The following is a 7,488-nucleotide window of genomic DNA, read 5'->3' as shown; positions in this document are numbered from 1 at the left end:
AGGATGTTCTCCCCTGGTTGGTGTGATTGTTATCGGATGTGATATCACAAATAAGAACGACATCAAAACCGTTCTTAAGCTGTGCACTCAATGTTACTGGGTGCTTAGTTCGCACACCGCTTGTTTTCACCGGTACCTTTTCGTGTTCAGTTGTTTCAAATGCGTGCAGAGGCGCGGGACTGCCTGATGGCTGATTATTAGGACTTAGCTCATTTACTGTCTCACTAATGAAATCAGAAGAGCTCCCTGGCAAGGCAGAAAAAATATCTCCTGGTGAACAGGAAGGTGACAGAGTAGCAGTGATTGCTCCCACTGCCTCATTGTGGATGCGCACTTATTCTGCTCACCCTGCGCGGAGCACCTCCCGCTATTTCAAGAGTGATAATGACAAAAGTAGAGAAGAAACAAGTTGCAGCCTAAGAGAAAGATCCTGGACATTTTAGTATAAGTATGTGCTTGTGCCACAAGCAGGGGGAACCAGTGCTGCTCAGGGCAGGTAACAGTAGCGGAATTGACCACACACTCTTTCGATGTCTATCTGATAATTTGTGGGGAGGAAGAAGAGGGAATGGGAAAGGGGCATCACTGGACTTCGAGAGGGATATAGATCTGGAGAATTTGTATTCCTTTTTTCATTCTAAAGTGAAAATGGAAGGAGAAGGACAAGTAAGCTATTAATGGGCACTTTCAGTAGATAGCATGTATTGCTTCATGGCCAGAGAGAGTATTTTCATCATCGTTCATTGAGTAGGAGAGAGCCCATTTAGCATTGCATTTAGGAGGAGCTTTAGAATAGGAGATATTTTTGTCTCTGGAAATAGCTATGGACAAATGAAAGCAAGAACTCAGAGATTTTACGTGGTCAAAGACACTGCTTCTTTATCCCCTGCATGTATAGTCATACACAGAGCAGGAGGAACAAGGCTTTAAAACTGGGCTTTTCTCAGAGACTTTAATCTCTGGGTATGTGCACAGAGTGTGGGAGCCTCTCTCTGTGCTTGCCCTTTGTTGCACCAAAGCCATCAGAAGAGTTTAAGGTAAGCCACAAGTACACAATTAGTATTTAGCCCTTTGAATACAACTGTGTCTGGCTGTGGAAGGGATGGGGAAGTTGGGGAGCAAAAATCAAGGCTGCCAGGAGATCCATTCTGTATCTTGTGTCATAGCCAGGTTTGTATCATCCTCACTATCAGAAGGCCCTTTTGTGCATTAAAAATGACTTAAAAATTACATTAAAATGTCATTTAAAAAACCCTTAAAAACAGATGCTGAGGTAAATTGAGCTATAATACACATCTTTATGACTGCTCACAGAAAAGTGATTGCACAAAAAAAAGTATTATGCTTAAATAAATCAAACTTTTGGCAGGTGCAGATGAAAACTTAGGATGAGGAGAGGGCTGGCAAAAAGCCCTGGGAGTTGAGCCTGTTTATGACAGGCCTCATTAAACAAACTTTCAAGGTAGGGGAGTGATAGTTGAATGCACCTCTTTGGAAAGTTATTACAAGTCTTATTTCAAAGGACATAGGCAATGTGAAATAAGTGCTTAGAATAATGCTTTCAGATGGTAAAGGTCATTTTGGCTGTAATAATGTGCGAGACCCTTTCTTCAAATAATTTCAGATAGTATAGTACTGTGTAGCCAAGATTCTGGTGAAAGGGTGTTTGTGAAATTGAAGACCAGTAATTACTTCTTGTTGGTAGTAGTTCAGCTTTTTCCTTCTTCATAGAAATGAAGCAGTCTTAGTCATTTGCATTATTTCTTTATTCACAGATCACCCGTGTTGCCTTTCTAGATTGTGACAGTGACTCTGCAGATAAGGGCAATCTGCAGAGTGGCAAATACTATATCCATTAGTTGAAAATAAGTACTTTAAATTTCATAATCTCTGAGTTCTTCTGCCATTGTAGAAAATAAAATGTCACTTCTAAATTTAATAAATGTAGCTATAAGTGATAGTTTTTGTGTTTGCATAACAAGTCTGAAGGGTGTCAGTTGGACCACATTGATGGTTGGACTAGATGATCTTTAAGGTCTCTTCCAACCTGGACGATAGTCTTCAATTTCCTTATCTGGCAAGGCTACAAAGCAGATTCATGACATTTTGTTAAGGACTGTAGTTATTAGCTGTCCTTGATAGTTAGCTATATTCTTAACTATCCTTGACAAACTAATAATTTTACTTTTGCTGAGTTGGAGCTACATATTGAATGAGAAGAGTGTAAGATGTTCCAAAAAATGACCACTGTAGTTAATGACATAAGGGTTTAGAGGAAGTTAATGTGTGATGTAATTTAATACAATAGTAAGTGGAACAGTTCAGTTCATACAATCTTACAATTTTCTAGCTCTTAGGTATTTGGCAAGTTCAATTCCTGGTCATTGGTTAGGCTTTCCAAATCCAGTAGGTCAACAGAGGAGAGATTGCTGCAGCTCTGTGCCCTTAGGTCCAGCTAATAGCTAGACTGGGTTTGTATTCCCAATAGTCAGGTCTATAGAACCCACACATAAACATATACACACATCTGGCCCCACAGACCAGCACAGACACAAATAGCACTAAGAGAAACACAAATTGCACCAACAGCTTCACCCTGCTCCCTCTCCGGCTGTTCAGGGTGAAAATCTCCTAGTGGGAATATATGTGTGTACATGTACACCATAAGGCTCTCCCAGTGAGGATCTGGATCAGACAGTTTGCCCAGTAGCTGCTCCCTGCATCCCAGCTGTTTGCACATGGACACAGGGGCCCTGAGGCTGCAGCCTTAGTGTACCCAGTGGCTGGCCTGTATCCCTCCCTTTTCCTGCCTGTATCTCTTCCTCCCTTAAGCATCTTGTGACACGTTTTTGTGCAATCCGAAGATACTCTTCTCCTGAATCCCATATTGTGTCCCATATCCCTAGCAGTGACACCCCACAGTCTGGGAAGTGCTCCAGGAAACTACTCCCCTGTGGTGTTGGTTATAGTGCTTGGCCCATGGGGCTGAAGCTCCCCTGTGACAGCCTGGGGACAGTCTAGGGAGAGATCTCATTTCTCTGATGACATTATTGGTGTTCTCCTACCCGCCCTTGTGTCCTGGGGCTCCTTCCTGTGTGAGGAGATGGGTCTTTTTTTGGGATGGTGGTTCCTCTGGTGGCTTCTGGAGTAGCCATGGCAGAGAATTATTTAGGTTCCCCCACCTAGTGCTGTCTCTGTCTCTCCCTGCACGTGTGCAGATACAGATCACATAATTTAAGAGTAATCTCTGTCAATCTCACTCTAAATACTGATTTCTCTAATATGCCAGAAAGGCAGCGTTAGGCATACACAAAGGATGCTCCTGTTGGAGAAATACTGTCCACAGAGACTGACTACTCTGCCCAATCACAGATGGTAATGTAGGGAAAAATATTTATGTGGCCATAAAACAGCTTTTGCTGATGGAAGGAGATTCAAATAGATAATTTAAATACAGTTATATACTTCTAGGAAATCCTCAGAATGCACTAATAAAATATTTGTTATGGGCCTCACAGGTTCCACAAGGCATTCAGAAATAAATGGAAAACTCTGAGCCATCATAAATTGCCCTGTGACAAATATAACTTCTAAACTACAGTGTAATGCCACTTTGGTAGCACTAAAAGTAAAGCATTATGTGACACTAAGTAATTGCCACCCATTATGTGATTAATGAAATTAAATAATACAGTGTGGCAGAATAAAGAGCTGACTTTGATTCTTGGAAGGGGAGGACACTAGCAAAATCTCTACAGAATCGGCAGTGTGATATCTGGCTTTTTGATTTATCCATTTTGATTTATTTGTCAATTGTTTTGACAAATAAATTATTTTCAATACCAAAAGAAGAGGGAAAATGAGGGATTATTTTGAGAATTTTCCAATGTGTGTTTTGGTTAATTTTAGAAATGATGAAAAGTTACAGAATTTAAAATCTGACAAGCGCTACTTCTTTTCAAATGAGGAAATAGTCTCAATTTCCTCCTGTGTGAAGTGTGAGCTTATGATTCTTTCCATAAACCCAACTGTGGGATTTTGTTTCCTGACATGTTTATGGAATTTAACATTTCATTGTTTCTACCTGCTTACATTTCCAAAACTTTTTTGTAGGCATCCTATATGGATCTGTTTTTAGAACTGCGTTATTTTTTCTGTCCTTCAAACTCATGTCCTGTTCCCTTTTATATATTTCCTTGTTTATTATTTCCTTTGCAGCCTTAACAAGAAGTGATAAAACATACATTTGATCTATCATAGGGAAATCTGTCCAGTGTAACCCTGCTGATATAACTGCCATCATTCATGTTCCCATATGACTACTCTTAATGTGAAATAATGGGGAGTTTTGAACAAATGGATAGTTTTACTTCTAATTATTCTTGCATACAAATGCTAAAAATGATGTGCTCTTCAAATATCCAGTTTTCCCCCTCATGAAAGCATAAGCCAGAGCTGAGGCACTCTGAAATGAGTCAAAATAAAAATTTAGCACATCTCCTCCCAGCCTTTATCTCTCTGTTCTTCCACATGCAGAAGAAGCTCACTTTACCACCATATCTGCAGTAATTTGTAGGGAGATAATTTTAGAGGCTCATATAAATCATGAAGGCAGTGTCCTCACAAACAGTGCTTGCAAAGGCACTGGGAACACACCCAACTGAGAGCAATTACCTACAGGCGTGCCATGGGCTTTGTTTTTTCAAACCTTTCCACAGTAAGTGATACTGCAAAGTGAATTAATCTCTCTTTTGTCTTCCCAGCAAGTATCAATTAGTGTAAAATAAGGTCCTCTGTCTTCCAGCTCATAATTGTTGTTTCTTGCTTGATTTGCCTGCTCTGACAATTGATACTCAAAATGCTCTTGAAGCATTCTTGCTTTGCTTCTTTCAGAATGGAAGGCTGTCTGTTTTTGTAAGACAGCACTACACTTTAAACCTTGCACATAACTGATGTAAGACATAAGTAGGGCTAGAGGCTAAGCAAAGACAAACAAAAGAAAAGGAAAAGGCACACTGGAAAACTTGAATACCACAGAGAGTCTGATGTCAATCTGGCTTCTCATAGCACCAGGTGCAGTCCTAGAAAAATCCCTGCAAATAGAGATGGAGGCTGAACCTGATTTTGTTATTGAATAGTAGGAACAATCACCTTGAGATGTAACATGAGTTCTTCAAGTTCAAGTCATCAGAATAGCCACAAAAGGCCAGTTTGACCAAAAGGTTTAGATATTTGGTCACAGAATCACTTCTTTCCAAAATGTAAAGCTCCATACTTTTATTTGGCTGCCATGTGTCACTAGATGCTAAATATTTTGTATTTGCAGTGATCACTGGAATAGGCATTGGTGTTAAAATTAACCTCACGAAGGAAAACTTCTTAATAGCTGAACTGGGAATTACTGTTGTACCTTTACTCTGGCTAAGTAAATGGTTAATTATCCACAATTAAATGGAGCAGCTTCCAAAATAAAAGAGAAGTCTTTCATGTCCTTTTTTCTCCCAGCCTCCCATGAACTATCATCTGCTGTTTAAGCACTCTGCTAAAAATTGTTCTTAGGTCCTTCTGATCTTATGAGAGATGAGAGCTCAGGCATTCTACCTTCTTTGCAGGGTGTCTTTTTCTTGGGGTGCATATTAGGATATATGAGAGAGAAGGCATAGGAGCAGCAGCAGCAGTAATTAATGAAGTGACATGGACACCTAGCAGTAGAAGGAGTTGTGTCTGTGATTTCAAATTGAGGGAGACATCTTCTTCAGGTACTGGGCAAGGGAACTTCTTTGTCCAAAGGATAAATTCTGATTTTCTTGCTCAAATTCACTTTAACATTTGCAAATGCCTGCTTTAAAGAAACCTTGGGGTTTGAACTCAACCCACACAATGGTCTATAGCTGACTGTTGCAAGATAATGACATTGTCTAAATAGAGTATCTTAAGCAGAGTGCTTAAGATCTCAGTTTAGATTTATGACAGAAAGCATAGCACTACTCTTTCTCAGGTTGTTTACTTGCATTTGTCCTTGTCATACATTTGACAAATGTTTGAGTTTTCATCTTAAAAGTATTCCACCTATATAAAACACAAAAGAAAGACACTTATACTTCTTCACTTATTTTTTTCCTAAGTGTCCTGGTTTTAGCTGGGATAGAATTAATTTTCTTCTTAGTAGCTGGTGCAGTCTTGTGTTTTGGATTTAGTACAAGGATACTTTGATAATACATTGACATTTTGTTTCTTTGTTGCTAAGTAGTGCTTACCCTAAATCAGACACTTCCCAGTGTCTCATGCTCTGACAGTGAGTGGGTGTGCAAGAAGCAGGGAGGGAGCACAGTCCAAATGGTCTAAATGGACATTCCATACAATAGAACATAATTTCCTGTATATGAACTGGGAGGAGTTGGTTGGGAGGGGATAATTACTGCTTGGAGATGGGCTGAGCATTCATGAGTGAATGATGAGCACTTGTATTGTTCATCACTTCACTTTCCTGTGTTGTGTTTCTTTCTCTCTTTCTCCTTTACTATTATTATTATTATTATTATTATTATTATTATTATTATTATTGCTAGTTTTCAGTTTGTTTCAATTAATAAACTGTTCTTATCTTGACCCAAAAACTTATACTTTTTTCCAGTTATCTCTCCATTCCAGCAGGGGTAGGGAGTGAGTGAATGGCTCTGTGGTATTTAGTTGCCAGCTGGGGTTAACCATGATACTCAGAAAGCAGAACTCTCTTGGTATAATGCTTTTTTCACACACTAATCTATTTTGAACAAGCAACCTGGGGAGGGGAAACACTGAGGGAGGGCAAAGAGTTTTCCTGGTTAATTTTTCTTGGAGAAGTATATCTGCCCATCTTATTTCTTTGCAGCAAGTAGAAGAGACAACAGGTAATAATCTTGGTGTCACATGACATAGGATTTCACTGGAACATGGTGATGTGTTATTGTGTTCTGAGTTCAGTATTTGTATTGTGAATATGTGCAAGCATGCAGAGACTCTGCTCAGTGAGTTATTAAGCCTCTTTATCAAATGCATAACAGAATCAGCAAGCTACACAAATTAGATGTCTGAGTCATAGTTTTCACATTTGCATAGGAGGGATAATAGTACTACTTATGACAAGATGAAAGGTCACAAGTATGTCCTGTATTTATTTATGTATTTTTAAGTAACATAAAATCTACAATTTGAAATACACTTTTATTTCTGATTCATGTATGTTTTCTCTTTCTTCCTTTTCTATTTTCTTTTTAGTTGCAAGTAGTCTGCAGTTACTAAAAAGAGAGCATAGGAGATGATTCATTTCCAAATAACCACAATAGGAGAAAGAAATCAACTTGAAGATTTCACACTTATCTGTATAATAAGCACTTCCAGTTTCTCATCAATTAGTGATTGCAAAAACTAGTTTGCAGTAGGATATGACATATAGGAAAATGACCTTTTAGATTGTCACTAAGATTCTGAATGCTAACAGCCACTGGT

At 39.0% G+C, this 7,488-nt stretch overlaps 1 protein-coding gene across 5 annotated transcripts in view; it reads left to right on the top strand.

Annotated features, from left to right (window-relative positions):
* The window catches only part of LOC110476021 (uncharacterized), a 212,573-nt gene that overhangs the window by 812 nt on the left and 204,273 nt on the right, over positions 1–7,488 (top strand). The gene's annotated exons all lie outside the window — the stretch shown is intronic.

Source organism: Lonchura striata, chromosome 3, assembly GCF_050655825.1.
Source record: "Lonchura striata isolate lonStrDom1 chromosome 3, ASM5065582v1, whole genome shotgun sequence".
In the NCBI taxonomy this organism is placed as follows: domain Eukaryota; kingdom Metazoa; phylum Chordata; class Aves; order Passeriformes; family Estrildidae; genus Lonchura; species Lonchura striata.
This window is presented reverse-complemented; position numbering and strand designations above follow the sequence as displayed.